The sequence below is a fragment of the Phyllobates terribilis genome, unplaced genomic scaffold, assembly GCF_046119375.1.
Source record: "Phyllobates terribilis strain yellow unplaced genomic scaffold, ASM4611937v1 Scaffold_184__1_contigs__length_3730660, whole genome shotgun sequence".
NCBI lineage: Eukaryota > Metazoa > Chordata > Amphibia > Anura > Dendrobatidae > Phyllobates > Phyllobates terribilis.
The window spans coordinates 3,372,355-3,396,713 of NW_027362944.1; the positions used below are offsets into that span (position 1 = coordinate 3,372,355).

Genomic DNA, 24,359 nt, shown 5'->3' on the forward strand with positions numbered 1-24,359 from the left:
CATCACACAACATGGAGATGATTCTCACACTTACCTCGTCTCTTTTTCCCCTTTTTCCCATTTTCTGAGTTTTGTTGGTCTATACTCAGATTCATTTCAGATTTTCTTTCCTCTTCAGTTGTAAATTCTGATGAGAAAGTAAAAAAAACTCAGTAAAGAAATATTCTTATAGGATCTGCTTTGTGTACTGTATATAGAAGAATTGTTCTAGTCCTGTCCCCTATAGTCCTGATAATCTGGCATTGCATTATTATAGGGCAGAATAAGTCCTATATACCGTTCATGACTTAATCTGAGGGGCATTAGATGTATCACTGATATGGAGCAGTAAGCGCCCTGTGTGCCGCCACGTGGTGCATCACTAATGAGCGATATTCTACTATAGGAGACGATGTCTTCTTATATTGAAGTGAGTTCCTGGATGCTAAAACGTATTTTACAGAATCCATGAAAACAATTCCTGGATAAAATTAAGGAACTAGAAGTACAGTATGGGCCCATGGAAAATATAATTGGGATCCATGTAACCTGGACAACATAGGAGACCTAATACAGAAAAAACAAATATTTGAGCCTTGAAGGAATTGAGGGTAAACTGATTAAATTTGCTGATGACACAAAGCTAGGAGGGATAGCTAATACTAGAGAAGAGAGAGAGAGGATTCAAAAAGACCTAAATAAACTGGAGCAGTGGGCAGCAAACAACAGAATGTTTTTTAACAGGGAAAAATGCAAAGTACTACATCTGGGCAATAAAAATGAAAAAAGCATATACAGAATGGGAGGAATAGAGCTAAGCAACAGTACATGTGAAAAAGACTTAGGTATACTAATAGATCATAGACTGAACATGAGTCAACAGTGTGATGCAGCAGCAAAAAAGGCAAATACAATTCTGGGATGTATTAACAGAAGCATACAGTCTAGATCACGTGAAGTCATTATCGGTCTTTACTCCTCTTTGGTCAGACCTCATCTGGAATACTGTGTACAGTTTTGGGCACCACATTTTAAAAAAGACATAGACAAACTGGAGCAAGTTCAGAGAAGAGCGACCAGAATGGTGACTGGTCTGCAAACCATGTCCTATGAGGAACGGTTGCAGGATTTGGGAATGTTTAGCTTGCAAAAAAGAAGACTGAGAGGAGACTTAATAGCTGTCTACAAATATGTCAAGGGCTGTCACATTGTAGAAGGATCATCTTTATTCTCATTTGCACAAGGAAAGACTAGAAGCAATGGGATGAAACTAAATGGGAGGAGACACAGATTAGATATTAGAAAAAACTTTTTGACAGTTAGGGTGATTAATGAGTGGAACAGGCTGCCACGAGAGGTGGTGAGTTCCCCTTCAATGGACGTCTTCAAACAGAGGCTGGACAGACATCTGTCTGAGATGATCTAGTGAATCCTGCTTTGAGCAGGGGGTTGGACCAGATGACCCAGGAGGTCCCTTCCAACTCTACCATTCTATGATTCACCTTTTGATGCTGTATATACATACCTGATGATGGGGACGAGGAGGGCAAGCTGTTTATAGCATTGTCGCTATCAGATTCAGAAAACGATTCTTTCTGCCTGTCAGGAAGAATCAGGGGGTCGGACCAGAAGACCCAGGAGGTAACTTCCAACTCTCCCATTCTATGATTTAAGAAAAACATGTAAATCACAAGTCAATGCAGAATAAAAGGGGTGGTCTCACTAGAAGAACACCGACTAGAGGGCCTAATAGGACATATGACAGTCATAGTGAGGAAGGTTTTATGCTCCAATCTACCTTCTATGGATCAGAGCGAAAAACAACTAGCAATAATGGCTGGCATGTAATACTACATCTCTCCTACAGTATGGGCAGCTCTAATACGCGTGAATGGCTGCAATTATGGGCTATTATCACCAACGGTTTCTGAAGCCAAAAGCACAATGACCGCTAATCATTGAGGCTGAATTTGATATTATGGTATTTATGTCCTATATTATATGTTGTGCATATATATCAGCCTGGAACTCCCATTAATGACCCCATAATCTACTCACATTTCTGAGATATTTGTATTGGTTGCTGGCGTACACTCTGGAGGAGACTTCTGGTCCTCATCATTCATCGTTCTGGTAGTGATGGTACAGAGCTAAACATGGACAAAAACAAGATATGAAATACTTTTTTTTACTTTTAGAGGTCTTTTTTGTTTCACATATTTTGGATTTATTGATCACATATGGTACTTACTTTAGAAAGCCTTTCAGAAGATGATGTAAAATTTTGGAAGTCAAGGTTCTCATTGTTCTCACTTGTACCCTCCTCATCCTCTGAGACCGAATGGTCTATTTCAGAGTGATCTACAAAAGTAATGAAGTATTATTAGAGGTTGTTAGTATAAAACAGGCGTCATTTATCACAATATTAGTGGGTACTGATTATTACATTTTATGGAAGACAAGACAAACAGCCGCTTAGTCTAGATGATGTCTTCTTCTACTTACCGATAAATAAGCTGTTGTCCACATCTGAGGCAAGCTGAGGAATGTACTCTGGCTTCTGACTTAAAAGGTTGTTAAAATCTAAGTCACTCAGGAATGGATGACTCTTGATCTCAAGTGATCCTCCTGGAAAAAGAACAAAACAAAAGTGATGTGGACATTGTCAGAGATTGCTTCACATCTGAACAGTTTAACTTAATCTGAATTAATGACATAACTGAGTCAACATGAAGGAAGAAGACTGAAAGTCATAGTGTGGAGAACTAGAAATGGACAATCTGATAGAGAAGTGTTGATCCTCAAGGACATGAGTGATAAGTGTGATAGGTGAATATTAATACTAATATGAATAGTATTATATCTCTTACCTGTCCCAAGTCTATCTGCAGGATTTGTTCTGAGCAGCTCAGTAATCAGGTTCTGTGCATTGGGAGTAGGAGCGGAATTACAATCCCAAATTATGTCACCTGTTATACAGAAAATAAAATCTCTTTACTGGACTGTAAGCTAAAGCAAAGTAAACACCTAAACCAATGTAACTGATCAAAGCAATGGTCGGATCATTCCACTTACCAATGACAATCCTGTCATAAAGCTCAGCTACAGAATCTCCATCAAATGGTACAGATCCCGTGAGAAATTTATGTAGGATTATCCCCATTGACCACCAGTCAACAGGTCTTCCATAGCCTTCTTTGAGGATGACCTCTGGGGCGATGTAATATGGGGTGCCACATAACTGGAAAACAACAGAAGATAAAGATGAAAATGATAAAATGGTTATTATAACACGTTCTCGCCATAAAAACACAATGACAAAAGATAAAATGTCAATGGAAACGTTCTCTAGAAATGAAGAATGTAGAGAAGACACAATAGTGTGATGAGATTTGTAAAGAAAAAAAAAACATATGCCAAAGGCAAGGTGAACAGATGGGGTATATTAGTTAACCAAATACCAAAGCAAAACAAAGAAAACCCCTTAAAATAGAATCTTTAATAGCTACATTTAAAAGCACCCATATCAATATATGAAGACAAAATGCATAAAATGTACAATATATGGGTAGTGGGATAAACGTAGGATAATTGACATGCAGGCTTGCCCTAGAGATCCCAAATGGGCTGAGATCCCGCCTGCCAGTGGAGGTTGACACCCTAGCTAATCGGTTTGGCGCCCCCCTCCACATCGGCACTCCCTCCGTGACCCTATCCACCCCTAGACAGACATACACATATACAGATAATGATGAAAGGCAGACAGTCATGTCGCTGCTAACATGCTGAATGAAAAAAAGGCAATATTCAATGTATCAATTATATGGAAACAGGGAAGCTGATATAATGTAGTTCCACTAGTACAGATAGGATATCAAATGCACCAATCTATACACAATTCAGTATGATATATAAACCATCATTCAGAAGCCTATTATAGATACATAAAGTACATTAGTGCTGGCAATTACGGGCAACAAGAACAATATTATAAAAGCACGTGTGCTCAATTAACGGTAAACATAGGAACATAAATATGTCCAAAGTAGTAACAAGTCACCTATATAATGACATTGAGCATGAAGATAATAGTCTAGGACAGACGGTACATATAGACAACCTCAAAATCCCCCTGGCTAATCTATAGTCAGGACTGATCTACACAGGACACGTCCAAATGTTGGGACAGAGCATTATCCAGTGTGCGAATTACAAAAAAAAGTTGCCAAAAAAGCATTTTAGTCAGCAGTAACCAGAGGACTTATCTGTAAATTGTCCCAACACGTTTCTCCCCCTCCTAATTTGGGGTTCATCAGGGGATCATATTAGGAGATAGCCACAATGAGTCAGTGGACAGACGCGGGAGATAAATACACCCCGATCGGAGAATACTGCTGCCGCCACATTTTATGGATTTTGTCTTTATATATTGATATGGGTGCTTTTAAATGTATCTATTAAAAGTTATATTTAAGGTCTTTCTTTGCTTTGGTCCTTGGAGATTTGTAAAGAACAAGCTAAATTCCTGTAAGTGTTACCCACCTCACGGTCCAGGAACTCCCTGGTGATGTCCTCCGCTAATTCCTTGTAGGTGTTGGTTTTTGGTATCATGACACCAACTTTTGAAATCCCAAAATCGGTAACTTTTATGTGTCCAGCAGATGTAATCAGGAGGCTGTGGAAGAGAAGATGGTTTTAGCCTCACAGACCGTATGATAATAAATGATAGCTTCCCCCCTTTATTATACTACGAGGGGCACTTACTTATCCGGCTTCAGGTCTCTGTGCACCACACCGTAGCTATGGAGGTATTCCACAGCAAGAACCGCTTCTCCAAAGTATAAGCGGGCCAAGGGGACAGATAGAGGACCCCTGGTGCTTAGGAGGGTCTCACAGTCACCACCTATAGAAGAAAGGAAATATGACCGGTGAGTGGTTTATACAGCAGATCACCATGATGTATAATGGGAAGTGAGCGGAGACATTGGGATAGGAGAGAATATAAACAGATATAATGTATAGTGCACATAATATTAGTCTGAATCGATGGAGAAATGTCGTCCATGTAACTAATAACATAAAGTGATGTCACATCTCGTCTACAGCTGGAGATACTGACATGCTCAGTGCGGACTTACAGGGAGATCACACAGACAGTGGCGGACAGAGAAATCTCAGGGCCCCATAGCAAAAGTTCTAACTGCACGCCCCTTCAAAAAAAACCCTTACTGAAGTCAATCGATGTTCTCAACAGCAATACACCTTTTATAGCCATTTTAGCATATGATGCTCCCAAAAATGCCCCCACCCACAGACTGAGTTAGATATCCCCACAGTGAAATCTTAATCCAGTTTCACCTTACAGATATAATGTAGCACCTGTCTATAATGTCCCCACTCAGTATGAGGCCAGTCACAGCCCCCTACTCAGTATAATGGTGCCCACAGCCCCCCCTACTTAATATAATGGCCCCCATAGCCCCTCAGACAATATAATGGTCTCCACCACTGCCCACTCAGTATGATGGCCCCCAAAGCCAATCAAACAGAATTAGGATCCCCACACAGAATAAGGACCCCCACTGCACACCAGTCAATATGAGGACCCCCAGGGGGTGTAGGGGCATGTACAGTCACCAACTCAATATAGCGGCATTCACAGTCCCCTATAGCCCCTCACACGGCACACCATTCAGTATTATGGTACCCACAACCCTCAATTCTCAGTATTATGGCTTCCACCAATCTCGCAACTCAGTATTATGCCCCCACCAGCCCAACAACTAAGTATAATTGCTCTCACCAGCCCCACCACTCAGTATTATGGCCCTCAGCAGCCCCACCACTCAGTGTTATTGCCCCCAACAGTCCCTCCACTTAGTAGTAAGGCACACAATAGCCCCACTACTCAGTATTATGGCCCCCACCAGCCTCAACACTCAGTATTATGGCCCTCACCAGCCCCACCACTCATTGTTACGGCCCCTACCAGCCCCACCACTTAGTAGTAAGGCACCCACCACTCAGTACTACCACCTCCACCAGCCCCACCTCTCAGTATTATGGCCCCCACCAGTATCAACACTCAGTATTATCGCTCTCACCAACCCCACTACTCAGAATTATGGCCCTTATTAGCCCCACCACTCAGTGTTATGGCCCCCACCAGCCCCACCACTTAGTAGTAAGGCACCCACCAGCCCCACCATTCAGTACTATAGCCCCCACCAGCCCTACCTCTCAGTATTATGGCCCCCACCACTACTTAGTGTTATGGCCCCCACCAGCCTCACCATTTAGAATTATCGCCCTCACCAGCCTCACCACTCAGTATTATGGCCACAACCAGCCCTACTACTCAGCATATGGTCTCCACCTGCCCCATCACTCAGTGTTATGGCCCCCACCAGCCCCACCTGTGCAGTGTAAGTACTGAGACTCCACACTACAGATGCAATATTGTGGCGACATCGAAGAACCTGCAGTACACGGAGTCTCGGACCCATCTGCGGAGGCTGAATGGTGGATTTAGGAACCTTTGGCTCCCTGATCCACCATTGTTTTCATCGGTATTCATATTCTGACAATGTGAATACCACTGAAATTGTGATGACAGGTGGTGGAATGGGGCCCAGTGCCGAGTGGTGCCAGGCCCGATCTGACTCACTGGCACCATAGCACTGCTGCACACAGATCAATGAATTTCCAAGCATCTTGGTAATAGAAAACCTACAGTAAACGCACTGTGAGGATGTAACTGTCCTAATTATCCTAATTATAAGAGCAGTGATAAGATGTAAGCAGACATGGGCTGAATATACTACAATATACATGTCCTACCTCCTACATACTCCATGACCACACACAGGTGAGATTTTGTTGGAAAGGAGCAGAGCATGGAGACCACGAAGGGACAATCAGCGAATGTTAGGATGTCCCTCTCCAGAAAGGCCAATGCCACTCTTTTTGGAGTGTTCAGGTTTCGCTTGAACATTTTCTTCAAAGCAAAGATCTGGTGTGAGTCTTTATGGTGCGCTAAGTAGACGGCACTGGAGAGAAAGAGAATCAATGGTTAGAATGAATCTTTACTACAAGAACATCTATAGAAGTCATTATATAATGTTTTGTACTAATGTTTAATGCTAGAAGTCTGTCCGTCACTGGAAATCCATGTCTAGAATTTGATAAAAGATCACTACATAGATCACCTATGGGAGGTGTCCACAATGCCACGTCCGCCGGAGCCCTCACCCAGGTCACATTACAGGTGAGAGAATCTACTGAAATTATTCTTGGGCAGATTCACTACATTAGACCAGTAGATACGATTCAGTGCAAATAAAAGTTGGTCCAAATTAAAAGTGCTCCAATTGCCATAACATGACGTTAATTATGCTCCCTCATACCCCAAGACATAACAACATAATAAATGGAGGGGAGCGAAGGAGTTACAAAAAATGAAACCCATTATAGCCACTTGTCCTCTGTGCCAGTCTTTATTGCTGAGACCAGGGAGTAGACTCACATGGTCATGGTGGAGGTTGGGGGGTGCAGATGTCATTGATGAAATTTCGTGTCACCCCCTCACTTGACCATGTGTTGCCAATTACTCTTATCAGTTCGCTAATGGATTCCGAAAAGAACAGACCGGTGCGGAGGAGGGGGAAGCTCTGATGGGGGTGGCAGTGTAAGAACAGATGAGGGTCTAGGACAGGCAGGTGTAATATATTATTCTATTTTAATCCCTTTCCTTAATAGTTTGTTTTCCTACAGATCATATAATTTCCCTATGATAACACTGAAGGGAAGAGCACAGAGTCTGGAGCATTGTCATTGGGAACCTTGAGAAATGTGGATTATGCCAACAGAAAACTCACCCAAAACTTCCACTGCTGATCAGTTTGGATGTCCCATAGTCGCTCTTATGCGGCTGTCTTGACGGGGTCAATGATTTGATCACGCTCTATAAAAGAATAAGAAATTATATAAAGATATAGAAGCTGCTGGAAAAAAGCTCCAGATGCAAAAACGTCTCCCTTCTGTCATCTCCTCTTAGAATAGAGACATCCCATGGTTATATGGGGGACAATACTGGAGGTGTCATTCCCACCCCATAATCTGGTGATACACCGACATCTCTCTCCATGATACTTACACCGTCAGATTCTTGGATCTCCGGGATCTCACAGATTCTACTGTCAGCATCCGCCAACACAGTTGTTTCTAAAAGAGTGAAAAAATGATGAAGAAATAAAATGTATTAGACGATATTAATCCTACATATATATTACAACAATATAACTCAGACATGACAAGATGTCTGTAAATGGGAATAATACTTATTATATAGGGATTCTAAATATGAGAACGTACGGAGCATCCATGAATAAACGTAATGGAAATGATGAAGGACTCCCCCAATCATCACATGAATGAGGACCCCCCCACCCTCGCTGTACATGTGAGTGATGGTAAGAGAGCTGAAGCGTAGGAGCCATATGCAGATTATCCTGGAAGTGCACTGGGGGCGTGTCACAGTATGGATTTCTTCTTCCACGCCCCCAGTGCACTTCCATGCTGATTTGTATACGGCTTCTACATTAGATTTCCCTTGACTGAGACATTGGATTTCTGCAAAAAATTATTACAGAGAAATGGCCAGTACAGTCATACCACAATATGCAAAAATGTGCTGACAGGTTCCCATTACACAGAATATACAGAGTAAATGTAAGATTATTCCCTGTTCTCTATAACATCTGGATATTTCTTGTAGGAGGTCGGGTGATCGGCTTACCTGTAGTCAGATCGCTGTTCAGTCCCGGGATTAGATTTTGCTCGTCTTTGGTGTCGCCTTCTGCTGTTTCCTGATAGATATAATATATATAATTAACATGTGGAACCTTACACTAAATCATCACATAGATAAATCAGGAAGGACTAAACCTGCATTTACAGATGCAGCCAATTGTAACTGTACAAATCAGACGTGTGCTAGAGAAGATGACGGCTCCTTACCAGGCGTTCCAATGAGCGAGCCGGACGCTCCAGTACACACAGGACTTTTTCGGCCAGGTCTTTAATAAAAGCCAAATCTCCATATTGAGATCTTTCTTCAGCCTAAAAAGAGGAAAAGAAACAAAAAGGAAAATTTTGAGATGAGAAAGGTCACAATGGAGGAGGCCGCCATTGTATGTGACATTTGCTCCTCTCTGCAGATACAATAACTCTGGGGACTCATCGTGTTTTATATTGGAGGAAAGAAACTTCTATCCCACCATTATCTATAATATAACCAGGGATGGGTCCTTCTTTCAGAAGCCTCTATAGACTGCGCAAGCGCACTGTACCTGCACAATGTGGCCGCAGACAGAAGAACACATCCAGACCGGGAGGCGGACGGGGATGGAGGAGGAGTGTGGTGCCAGAAATAGAGGTATGCGTCATTTCATCATGGCTATGGGGGGTCTCCTGCTAAAAGTGGGGAGGCTATGGAGGCAGTGGCGTACCGCCAATGGCGGCAGGCCACGCCACTGCTATGGGGCCCGTGAGCCGGGTGGGGGGGGCCCATAGCAGTCGCCTGCACCGTGTATGCCCCGCATCGGGGCCCTTGCAACAGGCTCCGCTCCCAGGCCCGGCGTTAGCACCCGGGCAAGTGCCAGGTCCCTGAGCAGGCAGGGGGCCCCACTCCGCTCAGGGCCCCGGCACAATACTTACCTCTCCCCGTGCCTCCGCAGCTCCGGTGTCTTCCGCGTCCTGTGCTGTGACGTCTCAGGTTAGAGGGTGGGATGACGTCTTTCCACCACACCCTCTGCTGAGCAGTCACAGTGCAGAGCGGGAAGACAGCGACGCTGAGGAGTCCGGAGCAGAGCAGCGGCAGCAGGTGAGGTGAGTATGTCATTTTTTTTTTTTTTAATGTATGGAGGCCTGGGGCCCATACACTATATAAGGGCTCGTACACTGTATGGAGCACTATATGGGGGCCAGTATTCTGTATGGAGGACTATATGGGGGCCCATACACTGTGTGGAGGACTATATGAGGGGCAGTATACTGTATGGATGACTATATGGGGGCCAGTATTCTGTAGGGAGGACTATATGGGGGCCCATACACTGCGTGGAGGACTATATGAGGGCCAGTATACTGTATTGAGGACTATATGGGACTATATGGGGGCCAGTACACTGTATGGAGGACTATATGGGGGCCAGTATTCTCTATGGGGGCCAGTATTCTGTATGGAGGACTATATGGGGGCCAGTATACTGTATGGAGGACTATATGGGGGCCAATACACTGTATGGAGGGCTATATTGGGACCCATACACTGTGTGGAGGACTATATGAGGCCAGTATTCTCTATAGAGGACTATAAGGAGGCCGGTATACTGTATGGAGGACTATATGGGGGCCAGTACACTGTATGGAGGACTATATGCAGGCCAGTATACTGTATGGAGAGGACTATATGGGGGCCAGTATTCTGTATGAAGAATGTCTTATACTGTGTGGAGGACCATAGGGAGTGCATTATACTGTGTGGAGGACCATAGGGAGTGCATTATACTGTGTGGAGGACCATAGGGAGTGCATTATACTGCGTGGAGGACCATAGGGAGTGCATTATACTGTGTGGAAGACCATGGCGAGTGCATTATACTGTGTGGAGGACCATGGCGAGTGCATTATACTGTGTGGAGGACCATGGCGAGTGCATTATACTGTGTGGAGAGGTGTGGGGCCATTATACTACATGGAGGGCTGTGTGGGGGTCACAGTTGGGGATCATACTGTGTTGGAGTCACCATACTTTGCCTTGAGAGTTGAGGTGGGGTACGGTAGAGTCATTATACTGTGCATGTGGAGGAATTCACCATGGGGGTAACATACTGTGTTTAGGGGGGGCACTGTTGTTGGCATCATACCTTATGGGGAAATAAAAGAGGAATCTAGGACTTCAGCAGGAGAAAAATTACTGTGTAAAGGCTGGAAAGTTATGAGATATGCTCTTCCTTGACCCCCGACAATTTTCACTTTTTTGGAGGGGCTCCATTTAGCGCTTCTGCTATGGGGCCCCATGATTCCTATGTACGCCCCTGTATGGAGGTCTCCTGCTGGACGTGGGGAGGCAATGGGGGTCTCCTGCTGGATGTGGGGAGGCTATGGGGGTCTCCTGCTGGATGTGCGGAGGCTATGGGGGTCTCCTGCTGGACATGCAGAGGCTATGGGGGTCTCCTGCTGGACATGCAGAGGCTATAGGGGTCTCCTGCTGGACGTGAGGAGGCTATGGCGGTCTCATGCTGGACATGCGGAGGCTATGGGGGTCTCCTGCTGGACGTGCGGAGGCTATGGGGGTCTCCTGCTGGACGTGCGGAGTCTATGGGGGTCTCCTGCTGGACGTGCAGAGGCTATGGGGGTCTCCTGCAGGACGTGCGGAGGCTATGGGGGTCTCCTGCTGGACGTAGGGAGGCCATGGGGGATCTCCTGCTCGATGCGTTGAGGCTATGAGGGTCTCCTGCTGGATGTGGGGTGGTTATGGGGGTCTCTTGCTGGACATGGGGAGTCTATGGGAGTCTCCTGCTGGACGTGCAGAGGCTATGGGGGTTTCCTGCTGGACGTGGGGAGGCTATGGGGGTCTCCTGCTGGACGTGGGGAGGCTTTGAGGGTCTCCTGCTGGACCGGGGAAGGCTATAGGGGTCTCCTGCTAGGCGTGCAAATGCTATGGGGGTCTTCTGCTGGACGTGGGGAGGCTATCGGGGTCTCTTGCTGGATGTGCGGAGGCTATGGGAGTCTCCTGCTGGACATGCGGATGCTAAGGGGGTCTCCTGCTGGAGGGGTGGAGGCTATGGAGGTCTCCTGCTGGACGTGGGGAGTCTATGGGGGTCTGCTGCTGGACGTGCAGAGGCTATGGGGTCTCCTGCTGGACGTGGGGAGGCTATAGGAGTCTCCTACTGGATGTGGGGAGGCTATGGGGGTCTCCTGCTGGACATGAGGAGTTTATGGGGTTCTACTGCTGTACATGGGGAGGTTATGCGGTATCTTGCTCAATGCATTGAGGCTATGGGGGTCTCCTGCTGGACGTGTGGAGGCTATGAGGGTCTCCTGCTGGACGTGAGAAGTCTATGGGAGTCTCCTGCTGGACGTGCAGAGGCTATGGGAGTCTCCTGCTGGACATGCAGAGGATATGGGGGTCTCCTGCTGGACATGAGGAGGCTATGGGGGTCTCCTGCTGGATGTGCGGAGGCTATGGGGGTCTCCTGCTGGACGTGTGGAGGCTATGGGGTCTCCTGCTGGATGTATGGAGGCTATGGGGGTCTCCTGCTGGAGGTGGGGAGGCTATGCAGGTCTCCTGCTGGACATGCGGAGGCTATGGGGGTCTCCTGCTGGATGTATGGAGGCTATGGGGGTGTCCTGCTGGATGTGGGGAGGCTATAGGGGTCTCCTGCTGGATGTGCGGAGGTTATGGGGGTCTCTTGCTGGATGTGTGGAGGCTATGGGGGTCTCCTGCTGGACGTGGGAAGGCTATGGGGGTCTCCTTCTGGATGTGGGGAGGCTATGAGGGTCTCCTGCTGGACCAGGGGAGGCTATGGGGGTCTCCTGCTGGATGTGCGGAGGCTATGAGGTTCTCCTGCTGGACATGGGGAGGCTATGGGGTCTCCTGCTGGATGTGTGGAGGCTAAAGGGGTCTCCTTCTGGACGTGGGGAGGCTATGGGGTTCTCCTGCTGGACATGGGGAGGCTATGGGGGTCTCCTGCTCTATGCATTGAGGCTATGAGGGCCTCCTGCTGGATGTGGGGAGGCTATGGGGGTCTCTTGCTGGATGTGGGGAGGTTATGAGGGTCTCCTGCTGGACCACGGGAGGCTATGGGGTCTCCTGCTAGACCTGCGGAGGCTATGGGGGTTTCCTGCTGGACGTGGGGAGGCTATAGGGGTCTCCTGCTCGATGCATTGAGGCTATGGGGGTCTCCTGCTGGATGTGTGGAGGCTCTGGGGGTCTCCTGATGGACGTGGGGAGGCTATGGGGGTCTCCTGCTGGATGTGGGGAGGCTATGAGGGTCTCCTGCTGGACCGGGGGAGACTATGGGGGTCTCCTGCTAGACGTGTGGAGGCTATAGGGGTCTCCTGCTGGACGTGGGTAGGTTATAGGGGTCTCCTGCTTTATGCATTGAGGCTATGGGGGTCTCCTGCTGGATGCAGGGAGGCTATGGGGGTCTTCTGCTGGATGTGGGGAGGCTATGGGGGTCTCCTGTTGGAGGTGGGGGGCTATGGGGGTCTCCTGCTGGAGGTGGGGAGGTTATGGGGTTCTCCTGCTGGACATGGGGAGGGTATGGGGGTCTTCTGCTGGACGTGGGGAGGCTATGGGGGGTCTCCTGTTGGAGGTGGGGAGGCTATGGGGGTCTCCTGCTGGACGTGTTTAGGCTATGGGGGTCTCCTGATGGACATGGGGAGGCTATGGGGGTCTCCTGCTGGACGTGGGGAGGCTATGAGGGTCTCCTGCTGGACCGGGGGAGACTATGGGGGTCTCCTGTTAAACGTGCGGAGGCTATAGGGGTCTCCTGCTGGACGTGGGGAGGTTATAGGGGTCTCCTGCTTGATGCATTGAGGCTATGGGGGTCTCCTGCTGGACGTAGGGAGGCTATGAGGGTCTCCTGCTGGATGTGGGGTGGCTATGGGGGTCTCTTGCTGGACGTGGGGAGTTTATGAGAGTCTCCTGCTGGACGTAGGGAGGCTATGGGGGTCTCCTGCTGGACGTAGGGAGGCTATGGGGGTCTTCTGCTGGACGTGGGGAGGCTATGGGGGTCTCCTGTTGGAGGTGGGGGGGTTATGGGGGTCTCCTGCTGGAGGTGGGGAGGTTATGGGGTTCTCCTGCTGGACGTGGGGAGGGTATGGGGGTCTCCTGCTGGACGTGGGGAGGCTATGGGGGTTTGCGTGTGCGCATACTACGCTATCCGGCTGCATTTTATTGAAGAAACTCTATGTGTGAATTCGCAGACACAGTGTCTTTAAAAAAATGGTGCCGAAATTGTACCAATAAAAATGCTTGTCACCAGGGTGTAGAACGGGTTCAATAGCTAGTTATCTATATGGAGAAGTTTTGTGCGGAGCGTCCGCTATTTACCTGCTGCAGTAATGTCCTGATGTTATGAAGTAAATCCGTCACATACTCTGAGGTGAGATGACCTTGTTGGTGTTTGGTCAGGCAGTTCCTTACTAGCTGCACCACCAGCCGGTGAGTGAAGCTGAGAACGCCATCGGGTGGTAGAAGCACAATGTTAGGGCGATTGTTGATAAGAATACCCCATAGTGCTTGTACCTGAAAATTATCCAGAAAAAATCCGGCCATAGTGAGAAACTGTAAGTGCGCTCAGTAACTAGCTATGGAGCCAAAATGGCACCCGCTACCCTGTGTACATTGTAGAAGTAGTGACTGTGAGCTGTGATGTCATAATGGGCGAGCATCACCAGTGATGTCATGATGGAATCTTGTGATAGAATCTTCATGAGGCGACTCTGCACAAACAGATGCTGCCGAGCAATGTGTACAGTGGAAACTCCATAGAATAAAATCCATCTCCATGTTATCATGACCGTTCTCTTTTATTTCCAGTTAGAACACAACCAGTATAAGGGTATGTTCACACGCTGCATTTTTGCAGCATTTTTTGTTCAACAAAAACCAAACTGGTGGCAGGAAAAACACTGAGTAAAATACGCACGTTTTTGCTGTGTTTTTAATTGTTTTTTTTCTCATTCATTTGAATTGGTGAAAAACGCTGCAACGGCCCTAAAAGGATTGACAAGCTGCAGAATACAAAAAACACTAGAAAAGAAACGCAGCATGTGAATGAGACTTCAGAAATCTCATACACTACGCTCGTACTTTAAAGTGCAGTGTTATTGCTGCAGAAAAACAGCCAATTGTGAACACACCCAAAAGATATACTCAGTCATATGGGAAATAATGTGTAGGTTTATTCCTCATTTGTCTTTTTTTTCTCCATAGAACATTTTAGTTTACTATTAACAACTGTGACAAATATTGAAGGTATTGAAGAATTAATAAAAAGTGATAAATTATTTACATCATTGTCATTGATCGTTGTGTCTTTATAAAGTTCAATCCTTTACCTTGTTGTGTTTAGGTCGCGAGATCGTGCAGCTGCAGGAGCGGTGAGCCGCTGTCAGAGTCGGCCAGACTCCCTATAAAGCCGGTTTCACACGTCCATTTATTTCCAGTACCGGAAAGGAAAAAACGGTACCAGAGATATCTGTGTCCCGTGTGTCCCTGTTTGTCACACGTGTGGCAACAGTGTGCCGCATCAGGATCACACGTACCGGCACCTGGGAATTAGCGTTACATTTTAGTGGGTTTGATATGGTTATTTCTGCTAACATCCATCCACAGTTTTAGTAAAGTGCCGTGAGCAGCAGAAAGTGCACACAGTGTAAGATCCTCACCATGGTCCTCCACACAGTGTAAGACTCTCGCCATGGTCCTCCACACAGTATAAGACACTCGCCATGGTCCTCCACGCAGATTAATGCACTCCCTAAGGTCCTCCACACAGTATAATGCACTCCCTAAGGTCCTCCACACAGTATAATGAACTCCCTATGGTTCTCCACACAGTATAATGAACTCCCTATGGTTCTCCACACAGTACATTGCACTCCCTATGGTCTTCCACTAAGTATAATGCACTCCCTATGGTCCTCCACGCAGTATAATGAACTCCCTATGGTCTTCCACACAGTATAATGCACTCCCTATGGTCATCCACACAGTATAACGTACTTCCTATGGTCCTCCACACAGTATAATGCACACCCTATGGTCCTCCACACAGTATAATGCACACCCCATGGTCCTCCACACAGTATAATGCACTCGCCATGGTCCTGCACACAGTATAATGCACTCCCCATGGTCCTGTACGCAGTATAGTGCAGCCCCCCAAAGGGTAAAATGCGGTCCCCCACCATAGGGTAAAATGCAGCCCCAGTCCTCCAGTATTATCAGGACACACTGATTTAAAAATAAATAAATAAATAAATACATACTTACCGCTCCTCGTTCCCTGCTGCTTCAGTCTCTGCAGCTGATCACCTCAGCAGCTGCCAGCTCCACTGTCTGGCACAGCGTGGCGCGTCATCACGCCGCTGCGTCAGATGCAGAGGAGGAATGATGGGAGAGGGAGTGTCACATGATGCTCCCTCCTCCATCACTGCTTTCAACCAGGGCCGGCTCCAGGTTTTCGTGGGCCCTGGGCGAAAGGGTCTCAGTGGGCCCCTGTAACACTGTAAAATAATACTCTTTCTGTATTATTTTTTTCTACTGAGGACTTCGCAAAGTATCAATATCACGATATTCTTATAAAAAAAATGTATCTATTTATTCTTGGATTGTCCATTAAATAGAATCAGATTGCAGCAGGTACATACAATAATTAGTTATAAAGTAATTGTCCATTTGTCCATAATTAGCTTAATTGTTGAGATTCACCCATCTTTCCTTGGATCCTGGCTGGTAAATCATGTCTTTGTCCAGCACGTGTCCAGGCCTACATGTCATCTGTTTCTCAGCATGAAGATTCTTCTTCTGTGTCTTGTGGGGTGGGAAGAGCAAGAGAGCCCCCCTTTCTGTACCATGGGCTTTTATAGCCAGTCGTATGGACACCTGTTCTACATATGGTAGTGAGCCAAAAATACACACACAAATAGCGCATGTCAACTAGACACGATGGCTGAGGCATAGAACTCAGAAAAATGATTATCGATTATTAATTATTTAACATTCCCCCCTTGGCAATATTATTAAATTTCCATAATAATAATATTGATATTATTATTATTATTATTATTAATATCAATATCTGATTGTTGTTATATAATGATGTGAATTCATGTTATGGTAAGCCGTGACTAATATTCATTTAATATGTATAATTATACTTCCCTATATCTAAATTGAAGCAATCGCGGGTCCAATCGTCATCGTCTGATGTCATCGGGTCGTCGTCTCGTCTTCTTCTTGGTTCTTTTATAACACAGTCTTTAGATGAAAACTCCTTTGAAATAAATGATAGCGTGTAGATATTGTACAGTCCATAATTGTATTCATTATTGTTCAGTCCATAAACTGTACTCTTTATTAGAAACATCATGTGTCAACTGATAAGAAAACAAAGTCCATGGATGAAATGTAGCTTTAATATCTGTGCGATGTCACCTGGACTTACGTTGGATAGTTCTGGAATCTTCCGTGTCGTCCGCACTGGTCTCGTGTCACTTTTGGAACAGATGTGACGTCTTTGGTCAGTAAAGCAAGGGTTAACTTGACACTTCCCTGCTTTATATAGCCCCATAACCAGTACTCAGTCCTTTATATACAGGACACATATGCCAGGTATTACCTGCTCACCAGCTTTCATTGAAGCGTTACAGGTGATAAGAAACCACTGGAACGTGATGAAACTTGAACACAACCCAGTTCATATAGGATCATCGTCCTCTGCCGTCCTGGTGATCAGTGGTGTGAATTGTATCTGACACAGTCTATCATCACTCAGCATTCACACCTGTTACCTTCTGAGACTTCCGGATATCGGTTGCTTCTTCTTGTAACTTTTGAGAGTCTCTTTGATTTATAAATATGAAAAGTCTTTATTAAGATAGAATTCATAATTGCGATGTCTTGATTGAAGTCTTCATTCCCTAATCTGATACCAAATCTGGCAGTTTTTCCTAACCTATAATATCACAGCGTACCATAGCAATCAATAATATCCATCTAATTATTATCAAAATATTAAAATAAATTATGTTTGGAATAATAAACAATAATAGATAATAATTCATTATTAATCAAGTTCTCCATATGATAGAACATTTTTATGTCATAGGGGTAATTACCTTTTCCAACCCATAGGTGTCAGTGTGTTTTGAAACAAGTGTTTATATCTTTATTAAACCAATAATACCAAAGAATGTATACTCATGAACTAAAATAAATAAATATATGAATGTATGAAGGAATGAATGAATGAATTGTTGTGTTTACTCAGAAAATGTAAACATTTTTCTTATATTAATTCATATCATTATATTTGATGAAGCAATATTCTTGTACTTGACATTACCCCATTAAATATTAATGTGTTTTCTCAATTGAAATCTTGAACTGAATTAAAATCAAAAATTGAGAATTAAAAATGAAAAATGGAAAAATAAGAAAATAAGTAAGAATACAATTTTAAAAATGAAAAATAAAATTAAGAGTAAAAATAAGAATAAAAATAAAAATAAGGCCTTTAAATTGTAATGACAAATGCAGAGTAATTATATTCTCCATAAAAATACCCTTATATCTCCATTATCTGGATGATTTCATATTTGTCATAACCTTGTATCACCAAAAAATTATTAAACTATGCAACTTTGCATGTAATACCCTTCTTAATTATATCATTGTACCTTATTATTGTTTTACCTTTATTAAAATGTGTGGAAAATAAGTATTGATCAAAAGTGATTATGTAATCAGGATCAAAAACACATTTTCCCCCTTAATACCAAAAAATATTATTTTATAAAATTTATGTATATATCAGAACCAAATTAAAATAATTATTCTTCTAGAAATATTTTGCATAAATTTCATATCGATGAGTAGCATAGATTTGTCTAAAGAGAGGTGTGTACCTATTTAGGCAACCATTAAAAATAATATCATAGTTATTCAAGAATATTATCATGTGGAAAATTATTCTAAATGTAAATTTGCTTTGTAAACCATTTTGATGTGTGGTTGCCCTTATCCACTATTAGTTAAATCAAGAAATAATAATTATTAAAGAAATATAGAAATATATATATATGTAGATAAAACCTAATTATGTATTATAATTTCCTCAGAATTAAATATATTTTTGTACCTTCACATAAAGAAACATTTTTTTTTTCCAAACATACAAACATACGAGGCCTCTGTCACATCAATCACACTTAGCAGCTGCTGATTTACTCATCTGTCACCTTCACTCTGACATTCACAGATCTGTTCAACTCAAACATTCCACATATGAAGTTTTATATATATATATATATATATATATATATTTAACCCAAAATTGTATCCCAATTTATTAATGCGCATTGTAAACTATCAGTTAAATTGAATATCTTTATATTTCTTTGAATATTCCCCAAGTACATATTATATAATATGAGAATAAGTCACTGGAATTTCAGACACTTGAAAAAACTCTTGACTTAGATTCTTTTTTCACTGGCTGCCAGGTTTTAAGTTACATCAGCTGAAAATAGAATGAATGGGATCTATACTATTAGCTCAAAGTTCAAAGGCCGCAGCTGTCACACGTCATGCTGTAAAGCTACTTGTTATAACGAACACTTCATGCACAGAAAATATTAATTCATAAGTGCTACACATAATAATCCAACTAGTTATATTGTTATTATTTTAAAATGTTATACACATAAATCATGCAATTTTTTCACTTCCTGTGTGAATAAAGAAATAAATCCATTTTAGAGTTGTTTGATCAAATCCTGCTTTGGAATGAAACCTCTAAGGAAATATAAGAAAGTACAATTAAATATCAAATTCATACAGAAACAGAATTATTTAAATATCTTATACATATATTGGTTGGTTCTAATGTAATTCAAAATATTGCTACTTAAATTTATATATAAAGTTCTAATTTATTAATTAATATATATATATATATATTTTATAAATATATATATAAATACAATTATACACAATCTCTACTTAAACAAGTATATATATATATATATATGAACTATTAGAAACTATGTAACTACAATTTTACTGTATAAGATTATAAATAAATATTGAGACATTGTATAACATTTTGATACAACATTATAATTACAGTTTTTCCTTAGCCACTCCCTAAACCAAATCTTCTATCTCTCTCTCAAGTATCTCCATAAACGCCCTCTCTAGAAAATTTATTTTTCTATTCTTCAAAGCCTCAGAGAACTGCCTGTCCTTCTGTCCACATTCCATGACGTCACTGTGAGCCGGTCGTCTCACCTGACTCTGTCCATCAGTTTCAGCCATTTTCCTTTCCAGGGAGTAGTCACAGCTTTGAATTTTTAACTCTTTCTGTGAAGAGATGGACCTTTGCCCTGGCTGATATGGCTTATAACAGATATGAAATCTCCTGCGTATTTGATAGAGTTCACTATGGGGATGACTCAGTCTAGGAGAGTTTGATATTGGCTTTTGGTAAGATTTTACCTTTTCTGGTTTTACAAATTGAACTTGATTTATTTTCTTTTCACGATTCTCATGTTTTCTAACAAAATCCAGCAACTGCGCACATTCAAATAATGAATGTTTTTGTGATGCAATAACTTGAGACACTGGATTTAGGAATTTGAATTTTTGTACAAAAGTTGTTATCATTTGTTGTACTTTTCCATTTTTGATGAGAGCTTTGTACAACCGTTCAAATATGGACATGAATGTATATGTACATTCCTTCCTACCAATCCTTAATTTCTGCAGATCTTCTATGTTGGGAAAATCCTTTGTGACACAATAAATCAAATATCTTAACCAGTCCGAATCATTTTCCCATCCATTAGGAGAGTAACATCTGGACAATGTCACAGGAATCCATATTTTAAATAACTGATTCCTCTCCTCATTGGATAAATCAAACTTATCAGAAAAGCTCTCAAATGTCTCTGAATTTCTACAGGCATGGATTTTGACATCATATCTTGGCATGATTTTGTATAATTTTAGCAAATTTTTCCTCATTTTAATTTGGAGTTGAGCCTGGGTAATTCCTGAATTCTCTGATATTTTTAGTGGCTCTTGTACGTCCGCTCCTCCTACGTCACTCACGTCTTCTCCCACATCACCTAGTATGTCGGTTTCTCGTATGTCAGTCATGTCTCCTCCCATGTCAGGTTTCTGTATGTCCGTCTCTTGGTCAGACCTAAGGTCACCTTCAGTTACAGACACGTGTCTTACTTCTTGCTCAATTTCCACATTACAGTCAGAATCAGTATCACCATCTGACACTTCTTCTACACTATTGTCCTGCTTAGAACTCTCAAGTACAAAATTATGAAATACCTGTACAAGATGTAGAATATTCCGCAATTTGTGTTTCTCTCTATTTACCAATTTAGAAGATAACTGTAAATTCTGCAATTCACATTCTTTGTATAAACTGAGCCACAAAACGTCTAAGTAATTTCCTACATTAACTTTGAAATTAATATTACTTTGTTTAGCAAAAGAAATTATATCCATATTTTGCTTACCTTAAGATTCCTTAACTTCTCTTTATCAGCACGTCCTGTCTTCAGTTCGTCTGATTCTTTTCCTGTGTGATTCTGTTCCTTGTTAGTACCTCTGCTTCCTGTTAGTCCTCAGTCTGTAGGTCCTTTCTGCTTCTCGTGACAAATTAGTGAATTTACTGACACGTGAACAACAGCTGTTCAACTCGTCAGGACTCCCCCCTTTGTTCAGGGAAGAAATTCACTTACTCACTTAAAAAAACGGAAAAAAAAAGAAAAATCAGGACTGGCTGGCTCACCATTGTTAAATAATACTTCTTTCTGTATTATTTTTCTCTACTGAGGACTTCGCAAAGTATCAATATCAAGATTTTCTTATAAAAAATGTATCTATTTATTCTTGGATTGTCCATTAAAAAATAATTGAAACAGAATATAAGATAGATGAAGTAGTTACAAAGAGATTCAATCATGAGTGTCCATCTTTCCTTGGATCCTGGCTGGTAAATCATGTCTTTGTCCAACACGTGTCCAGGCCTACATGTCAGCTTCTTCTCAGCATGAAGATCCTTCTTCTGTGTCTTGTGGGGTGGGAAGAGCAAGAGAGCCCCCCCCTTTTATAGCCAGTCGTATGGCACACCTGTTCTACATATGGTAGTGAACTAAAAATACACACACAAATAGCGCATGTCAACTAGACACGATGGCTGATGCATAGAACTCAGATTTAAGAATGAATATCCATAATTAACTATTTAACAGCACCTCTGTGATTTTATCATTCCACGCTTTAGCAGCTTGTTTTAAACCATATATACTTTTCTGTAGTTTGCAAACCATGTTTGGGTTACTTTCATCTTTGAATCCTGGAGGTTGTTCCATGTAAATATCTTCTGTTAAACTTCCATTCAAAAATGCTGTCTTTACATCCAGATGTTTCAGTTCCATATGTTTCATTGCTGCAACTGCAATCAAAGTTCTTATTGTCTTATTGTAGTATGTTTGACAACTGGAGAAAATGTTTCATCATAGTCTTCTCCATATTTTTGAGAATAACCTTTAGCTACGAGTCTTGCTCGGTATCATTCAGCTGTTCCATCTGTTCGGTACTTTACTTTTAAAACCCATTTATATCCTATAGCTTTTCTTCCTTCTTTTAATTCTGTTAGTGTCCATGTTTTTGAGTCATGCATGGTTTTTATTTCTATTTCTGTTTCCTCTATTCATTTATTGGCTTCTTCTTCAGGAAGTCGAGATATGTCTTCCCAAGAGGTAGGCTCATAAATTTTACTTGTACTTGCCTTGTATGAAAATCGTATTGGTGGTTTTCCTTTGTTTTCTCTTATTGAACATCTTGGTTCTGTGTCTGTTTGTAGTTGTTTCTCTTCACTTTCAGTATTCTGTTGTTTATTAATTTCAACTTCGTTTTCATCAGATATTCCTTCAGCTATATCACTGCTGTTTTTCTCATTTTTTGCTTCCAGTGAAATCATAGTGTCTTCATTTAAATCTTCAATGAATGCCACACTATTACTCACCAAAACTCTGTCTGTTTTAGGATCTAGGATTCTATATCCTTTGCCTATTTTCACTATATCCAACAAATATTCCTTCCATGGACCTATTTTGAAGTTTGGAATGTTTTTCTGTTGGAATGAATACAAAAACTTTACAACTAAAAACTCTTAACTGATTTACACTTGGTTTCATACCTTGCCACAGTTCATATGTTTTTTTTTCAATTTTCTAGAAAAAAGTCGGTTCTGTAGATGTGTAGCTGTCATTGCTGCTTCACCCCAATATTTTTCTGATAGTTTGGAATCTGTCAAGATACACCTTATCATTTCAGTCAGAGTTCTGTTTTTCCTTTCTGCTACTCCATTTTGTTCAGGTGTGTAAGAAACAGTCAGTAAAGAAATTTTTATTACTTGTCATGTGACTTGTTGCTCCTGAGTCAATAAACCACCCAACAATGATTTCTTATCCGTCACATTAAATGTGCCATTTCAATTATTTTCACATGAATCAGAAATTGTGTTTTTCACCTTCTGTGTATTCTCTTTATGATGTAATTTCTGTTGTTCTGCTTTCCATATAGTACAGTCTTTCTTTAAATGTCCTTTTTTTCTTACATCTGAAACATTCTCTTGTCTCTTTATTATAGGCTATTTTTGATTCTGTAGCTTTAAGAGCATTTCCATTATCTTTTTCAGTAGAAGAATCATTTGCTTTTTCTTTCCTTCTTTGATATTCATCTATGAGTCTTGTCTTCACAAACTGCACAATAATATTGCTGCTACATGGCTTTCCTTAATATCTTCAGCAATTGATCTCAGCTGTGATATCACTTCCATAATAGAGAATATATGCTTCTGCATGTCATTGTCTACACTTAGTCTCATACTGTAAAGCTTTCTTAGGAGAAATAACTTGTGATTTAAGCTGTGTCTTTCATGCAGCTTTCTTAGTGCTTCCCACATTCCCTTTGCTGTATCCTCATTCCTTATGTGGATTAATTGAGCATCATCCACTAATAGGCTGATGGTAGCTCTTGCTTGTCTATTTTTCTTATCCCATGTCTGATTATCCTCATCAGGTCTGTCTGTAGTGATTACTTCCCGTAAATCATCTTTAGACAATAACATTTCTACTTTGAACTTTCATAACTGATAATTCTCATTCAGCTTAGCTACTGTGAGTTTTAGCTCTGTGTTACTTGTCATCTTTAACTTGTCTTACTTGTTTGGAGAGAATTGTACTGAAGAATTCTTCTGCATTCACCAGGGTCATGCTGAGAGTTACGGTGTCCTGGGTGTCTGGGGTTCTCGGAGCCGGGGCCCATAACCTGTTGCACAGCTTCTGCATTCCCACAGTTGCGGTAGAAACTTCACAGAGCAGATTACATGGGATAACAAGGTTTTACTTCTCAGAACATGAGGTAAAGGAAAAAACGCACAGTCACACAGTACTGCATCAGGAAGTAACAACAAAACAGAAAAAAACAAGAGACTTTTTTTCTTTTAAAATACAGTAAACAATGAAACTTTACACAACTTCGCCATCTACTG

The 24,359-nt window shown here is 42.4% G+C and overlaps 2 long non-coding RNA genes across 2 annotated transcripts in view; both read right to left on the reverse strand.

Annotated features, from left to right (window-relative positions):
* Positions 1 to 1,510: 1,510 nt before the first annotated feature.
* On the reverse strand, positions 1,511 to 2,344 carry LOC141212758 (uncharacterized). Its single transcript, XR_012282408.1, has 3 exons — positions 2,231 to 2,344; positions 2,038 to 2,129; positions 1,511 to 1,641 (listed from the first exon to the last, which is right to left on the reverse strand). It is a non-coding gene; the product is annotated as an uncharacterized lncRNA (long non-coding RNA).
* Positions 2,345 to 6,899: 4,555 nt separating this feature from the next.
* Positions 6,900 to 24,359, reverse strand: part of LOC141212757 (uncharacterized) — a 214,661-nt gene continuing 197,201 nt past the window's right edge. The window contains exons 2-6 of the long non-coding RNA XR_012282407.1: positions 8,998 to 9,099; positions 8,777 to 8,846; positions 8,135 to 8,202; positions 7,857 to 7,942; positions 6,900 to 7,028 (exon numbers count right to left, since the gene is read on the reverse strand). This is a non-coding gene — a long non-coding RNA (uncharacterized lncRNA). The remainder of the gene's footprint in view (positions 7,029 to 7,856; positions 7,943 to 8,134; positions 8,203 to 8,776; positions 8,847 to 8,997; positions 9,100 to 24,359) is intronic.